This window comes from Onychomys torridus, chromosome 7 (assembly GCF_903995425.1).
Source record: "Onychomys torridus chromosome 7, mOncTor1.1, whole genome shotgun sequence".
In the NCBI taxonomy this organism is placed as follows: domain Eukaryota; kingdom Metazoa; phylum Chordata; class Mammalia; order Rodentia; family Cricetidae; genus Onychomys; species Onychomys torridus.
In genome coordinates, this window is record NC_050449.1 from 96207658 (window position 1) to 96214658 (window position 7001).

Here is a 7001-nt window from a genome sequence, read left to right on the forward strand (position 1 = left end):
TTTTGAGGCTGAGTCTTACTATGTAGAGCAGGGTAGTGTCAAACGCACTATGTAGCCCAGGCTTACCTCTAATATAAGGGCTTCTTAACAATCCTAAATGATGTCATTGATAAGTATTTTGAATCCTTGGTTATGGGTTTCTCCAATGATGCAATAAGCCAAATCAAGCCAAATTAGTAAGACCAGGTTTAATCTGGGCAAAGAGGAGAAATTGTGTGGTAGGTCTGTGGACTAGAGCTTAAATACCTTGTAGGTACAGTATTGAGCAGCTTGGGAGGAGCTGCCGCTTGGCAGGCTTTCAAAGGGACAGGGTTTGGAGAGGGAGGAAAGGGGCTGAGATGGAGCGTCCAATGGAACAGTGTGGTGGGTATTGTGTTCCCTGAAATATTGTGTGTTCCCCGAAATAAACATATCTGGGGTCAGAGAACAGACAGCCACTAGAACAAAGCCAAAAATGGTGGCTAGAAAATGGGAAGAGTAAGCCATAACAGAAGTTGGGCGGTGGTGGTACACGCCTTTAATCCCAGCACTTGGGAGGCAGAGCCAGGTGGATCTCTGAGTTCAAGGCCACTTTAGAAACAGCTAAACTTGGTGACCCACACCTTTAATCCCAGAAACCCAACCTTCAATCCCAAGGAGTGGGGGCAGAAAGAGAAAGGTATATAAGGTGTGAGGACCAGGAATTAAAGGAGAAAAAGCATGCAGTTAGTTAAGCATTTGGTTGGTTAAGTGTTCAGGCTTTGGAGCAACACAGTTCAGCTGAGAACCATTAGGATGAGGACTCAGAAGTTTCCAGCCTGAGGAAACAGGATCACCTGAGGAACTAGCAAGGTGAGATAGCTGTGGCTTGTTCTGCTTCTCTGATCTTCTAGCATTCATCCCAATAACTGGCCTCGGGTTTGATTTCATTAACAAGTACTTTTAAGATTCCTACTACAGAACAGTAATCAGGAAATTTCCATCTCTGTCAGTGTTCCACATCCAGACTGTTGTCCCAGGCAGCAATGCTGTCGATATGGACAGTACAAACCGTTGCATCTGAGTCCAGAAAACTGTGCAAAAGCCCCTCAGCTCCAGGACACACTGTATCCATCTTTGGATCTTTGTGCACAGCCTTCTCCTTTCCAAGAACATCATGCCCCATTCCTACCCATCTGTGGAAGGATACCATTCTACTTATTTATATTTCTAAGACAGGGTCTATGTAGCACTGGCTGTCTTGGAACTCACTATGTAGACCAGGCTGGCCTCAGACTCACAGAAATCTGCCTGTCCCTGCCTCCATCTATTGGGATTAAAGGCATGCCTCCCAGTCCACTGCTTTGCCATGGCTTGGAAATGGTTCCTGTCTCTCAGTGTCTCTCTCTTCCTCCCCTTTGTGTTGGAAAAGTCTCCATCATAAATAGCTGTAATTAAGGTGTGTGCCACCATGACCCTCTGAGTTCAGCATCTTCATGATAACCAGATACTGGATTCAGAATATCCATTAACTGGTACTTGGGTATATCAAATGTAGTGTGTTGTACAACAAAATATTATTTTGCAATAAAAATTAGTTTTTTTAAAAAAAAACAGCTGTAATTAATACTTTCAGGGGCCAGAGCAAAACTGGAACATGGGCTCCTGTTCAAAATTTAGTAAGAATTTCAGGTTGGCCACAGTGGAATACTGAATCAGGTGTTCAAGTGTGGAGCCTGGGGGAGAACAGGGCCTCGCTCCCTATCCCCATGTAGCTGAAAGTTTTTTCTGTGTTCCAGCCCGGTGGACTTGAGGTCCCACAGCTGTTCAGACTCAAATAAACACACAGAGGTTTATATTAATTAAAACTGCTTGGCCATTAGCTCAGGCCTACCACTGACTAGCTCTTACACTTAAACTCAGCCCATTTCTGTTAATCTACATGTCACCAGCGTGGTCCATAGCTTTACCTGTGTGCCATGACATGCCACTCCCTGGATGGCAGCCTGGCGTCTCCTCTGACTCAGCCTTCTACTTCCCAGAATTCTCCTCTCTGCTTGTCCCGTCTATATGTCCTGCCTGGCTACCAGCCAATCAACTTTTTATTTATCAACCAATCAGAGCAATACATTCACAGCATACAGAACATCCCACAGCATCTCCAGGTACCTTCTTTTGCCTCAGACTGGAGGCTAGGCTCTGAAGCTGTAGCTGCCTTCCCTCCCCAAGGGGCTGTCCCCTGGTGCCTATCTGTGCTATCCATATTTGATGTAAGGAACAGCAGAATTATAGCACAGCCGTTGTCTTGACAGGGAAGTAGGCTCACTTTGTCTGCCATAAAATATGCTCATCATTGAAGTAGCAAACTTTGTGAAAGAGAATGTGTTTATGTAGTACAAATTAGGTGGAACAGGAGGCTCCTTCTCAAGTCTGCCTCTTAAGACTTAGATGTGAAGGTACTTATGGTGTAAACAAGGTGATTATGGTAAGGCAATTGGAGTGATGAGTAATGTGAGCAAGAGTAATCATACGCACTGCTTATTTATAAGACTTACATTCTATAAGGCTGAGTGTGGTGGTGACCATCCATAGTACTGGTACTCAGCAGTCTGAGGCAGGATAATGGAAGTCAAGGCCAGCCTAGCTATATAACAATAGTCTCTCTTATACAACAACAATAATAAGAGCCAAGGTTGGTGGCAAATGCATGTAACCTTAGCACTTAGGAAGTAGGAGCAGGAAAATCAGGAGTTCAAGGCTAGCATCAGCTGCATAGCAAGTTCGAGGCCACCCTAGGCTATGTCAATGAAGTAAAACAAATAGCAAAAGAAGGGGCTGGAGAGATGTCTCAGTGGTTAAGAGTGCTTGCTGCTCTTCCAGAGGACCTAAGTTCAATTCCCAGTACCCATTAGCTGTAGCTTCAGCTCTAGGGGATCTGACACTCTCTTCTAGCTTCTTCAGGCACCAGTGACATACACACACAGAAATACACACATACACATAAATAAAAAATGATTGAAGAAAGCAGCATGTCCTGAGGAGTCACGTGCCTCTAATGTCAAAAGTTGTTCATCAAACACTCGCACAGGATGTAGCTGAAGTAAAACAAGTCTACTCCAAATTCCTGGGGTTGCGAGGGCGGTGCTTAACCAATGGCTATCAAAGTGACCATACACAGAGCTGTTATCTATAGCAAAACTGTTAGTGGGGTGTGGGGAGGGGCGGGCCTTATACTTAGCTAAAGTCGATTGTGAAAGCAAGTGCCTAAAAGCAAGTGAAAGCAGAAGGTTCCGGGTCCCCCCACCCCCACCCCACTCCCATGCCCAGAATGGAAACCTGAATAGACCTGCATGTGTTAGATCGAATTTGTCATTTAAAATCCCAAGCCTTGGCTGGGTGGGGTGGTGCAAGCCGCTAGATGTAGAGGCAAGAGGATCAGGAATTTAAGGTCAAGCTGAGCTGCATAGCAAATCAGAGGCCAGCTTTAGCTACATAAGACTATTTGGGGTAGGGGTGGGGAGGGAAGGCCCAGAGACATTAGGGGACTTTGTGTATGTGGGTGGGTGATCACTCTGCCCACAAATGGGGGAAGTGAGAATTGAACCCCAAGCCTGGTCTACTCAGCTGGAAAAAAAATCCAGCTTCCTTACACCCTCGCACATCCCTGTACCACCAGTCTTGTCTACATTCCACTATGACATCGTATGTGGTTTTCCATGTTGCTACAAAGCCTTTGAAACCCTCCCTTTACATTTACGGCCCCACATTAGTCCAACTATCATCTTCATACCATTCCCCTGTTATGAGTTATTTACATTCCTCCAACCCTTTTCCCAAATTACAAGGAATTCTGCAATGAGCAAGTTACATCAGGTTGGTTCAGAGGGAGGGAAGCCATCTGCATTTGGCATCTTTCTGGCCCCTCCTTGCTCACCTCCCCCCTCCCACCTGGAGGCCCTCGAAGAACCCGGTTACCCTATCAGTGAAGAAGGAAGCTGTTGTGTCAAAGGGTGGAGTAGAAGGTGAGTGGGAGAAGCCAACTCCCTTGGAATTCACATGCCATTCAGGCTGAGTTAATCACCCTTAAGCACTTTAGCCAGATCTCGTCAATCTTAAATAGCTTTGACAGTCAGAAAAATTAAGATCATCCCAGGATGCTTACCAGTTTTGAAAAGATTATAAATCCTCTATCACAAAGGGACCAGGTGAAGGATTCGTAAATCCTGTTAAGAATTTTAGCCTTCAAAGCTGTGCATGGTGTTGCCTGCCTGTAATCCCAGCACTCAGGGGGTGGAGACAGGAGAATCAGACACACAAGGCTATAGTTAGCAACATAGCAGTTCCTAGCCAGGATAGGCTACTTGAGACCTATCTCAAGTGGCAGAAATAATAAAATTAAAATTTATCTTTATCCTAAGGGTAATGGGTCTCTATTGAATTTAGTCTTTTTTTTTTTTTTTTCTTTTAAGACAAGGTCTCACTCTATAGTGCAGACTTGTCTGGAACTCATGGGGATTCTCTCTCTCTCTCTCTCTCTCTCTCTCTTTCTCTCTCTCTCTCTCTCTCTCTCTGTCTCTCTGTCTCTCCTCTCCCCCTCTTTCTGTTTTTGTTTGTTTTTCGAGACAGGGTTTCTCTGTGTAGCTTTGGATCCTATCCTAGAATTCACTTTGTAGCCCAGGCTGGCCTTGAACTCACAGAGATCCGCCTGCCTCTGCCTCCCAAGTGCCGGGATTAAAGGTGCGCACCACCACTGCCTGGCCCAGAGTCCTCTCTTTGGGACCTGGTCATTTAGGGGTGATCTAAGGCAAAGTTCCAGCACAGCTATGATTTGGGGAATCATTACCAGCTTCTAGGTATTCCTTTCACGGGACTCTGTGGGCTGACCACTTGATCGTGTAGACCTGGGACCAGCTGGTAAATCCTTACAGATCTGGCCAGCCCCGAGAATTGAGTGTTCTGAGAAGCCACAGCAGGCTCTGCAGGAGAAATGGGGATAGACAGGTTGCCCCAAAGGCTGTGAAGATGACCAAACCTGAAGATCCACCCTGCTGGGCCACTCCATCTTTCCCACAGCTTGAGTTAGAACGTAAGTCCCCAGAGCTCCTCAACTTAAGGATTCAGATGGATTTATTCACTTATTTGTGTTTGGTGGTACAGCTCATACTCATTTACCTGAGCTGCCTCTTAATTCCATCTGGCCAGATCCACCTCCATCTCCCTCCCTCACCCCAAACTTCATGTCCTTTCCTTTCTGTAATAACTTACTTACCCTACTTTAGGTCGTCCATATGCTTCTGGATTTGGGATCATCCCACTGGAGCAAGGTTGAACTACCAGGAGCCACACCCTTAAAGGAAATTGACTCTTCTCCTGGAAGTCATCGACTGTGCACATCTCCTCAGTTAGGAGTGGGCTCATGAATCCCCCCTCCCCTCCATGCTAAATGTTGACCAGTTTGATCAGCTGACTGATGGAATGCCACAGTGTTGGGATGGGCGACTGACTGAATTCATAATCTCAGCTTATTTTTTGTTGTTTGACCCTGTAGTCAAAGTGATCTGGAACTCACTATCAACCCAGTCTGGCCTCAAACTCACAGTTATCCCACTGCCTCAGCTTCTTGAGGTCTGAATGTTCAGATCTGTAGGCATGAGTCACCACACCTAGTTCCTCACTGTTTTAAATATACAGCTTATTAGCAAACTATGGCAGAGTAATATGGTCCTGTTTTCATTTCAAGTTTTTTATATCTGTGATCATTTACTAAGACATAATAGAGAACTGCGGGAATGCTCTACTAGAATCAGCAGAGCTACTTTAGGGTGTCACGATTGCTCAGCGGTTAGGTCACCTCTGTTCTGTGTCTCATTTCCTACATCCATAAAGTGTAGGCAGAAATGGTCACCTTGCAGGGTGCTGTGAAGATTTCAGGTACACGTGCTCATTCCCCAGTGATGGCGAAATAGAGAAGGAAAGAAGGTGCTGGAGCAAAGAAGATAAACATTAAATCTTTCCTCCAGACCCAGGGACTGCATAGCCCAGGGTAGGGCACTTGCCTAAAACATATATATTTTTAGTCACCAGCACCAAACATAAAATCCTTTTTTTTTTTTTAAATGGGAGGAAGGATTTATTTTGTCTCACAGGCTGAGAGGGCACAGTCCACCATGGCAGGACAGGCATGGCTAACTGCATGTCAGCAGGAGCATGTGGCTGGAATTTCTCATGTCTTGGTTGCCCAGGCAGCGGAAACATGTATCATTATCATCATCATTGTCACCATCATCATCAAAGCAGGATCTTGCTAAGCAGTCCAGGAGAACTGACACTTTCAATCCTTCTGCTTCAGCATGTGCTCAGCAGGAAAAAATATTCTTGATCCCACTACTTATAACAACTCCTAGGGCAGCAAGATGGCTTAACAGGTAGAGGTGCTTGTGTACAGTCCTGACAAGTTCAATCCCTGAATCCCAGAAGATGGTAGAAGATAATTGACTCCCAAGAGTTGTTCTCTGACTTCCACAGTACATACGCGTGCGTGCGCGCACACACACAAATAATTAAAATGAAAAATAACAGCTACCAAGAATTCAGAAATTGCTCTTTGCTATGATGTTTCTTTCAGTTGTCTTTATAAATCCTTGCAATAGTTCAGTATGGATTGGGGAATTATTATTACTATCTCATTTTACTAATGGGATTAGCAGAGGTTTAATAGCTTGCCCTAAGTATCCTAGAAAAAAGGCTATACCAGGCTATCTTATAACTATATTATCTAGCTATGTAATCCTACTTCCAAGGCATCTTTCTTTAGTATCTAAAGCGGTGCAGTGGAGGAAACTGTGAGATTTGTAGAAAACTTATGTGAAGCAGTTATGGCACAGAGGTAGGCAGGCGGCTAGGCTGGCAGGGGAGGGCATGGTGCTGGAGCAGTAGCTAAGAGCACACCTGACCTGCAAGTTGCAGGCAAAAAGAGGAGACTGGGCCTGGTGTGGGCTCTTGAAACCTCAAAGTCCATCCCCAGTGATACATCTCTTCTAACA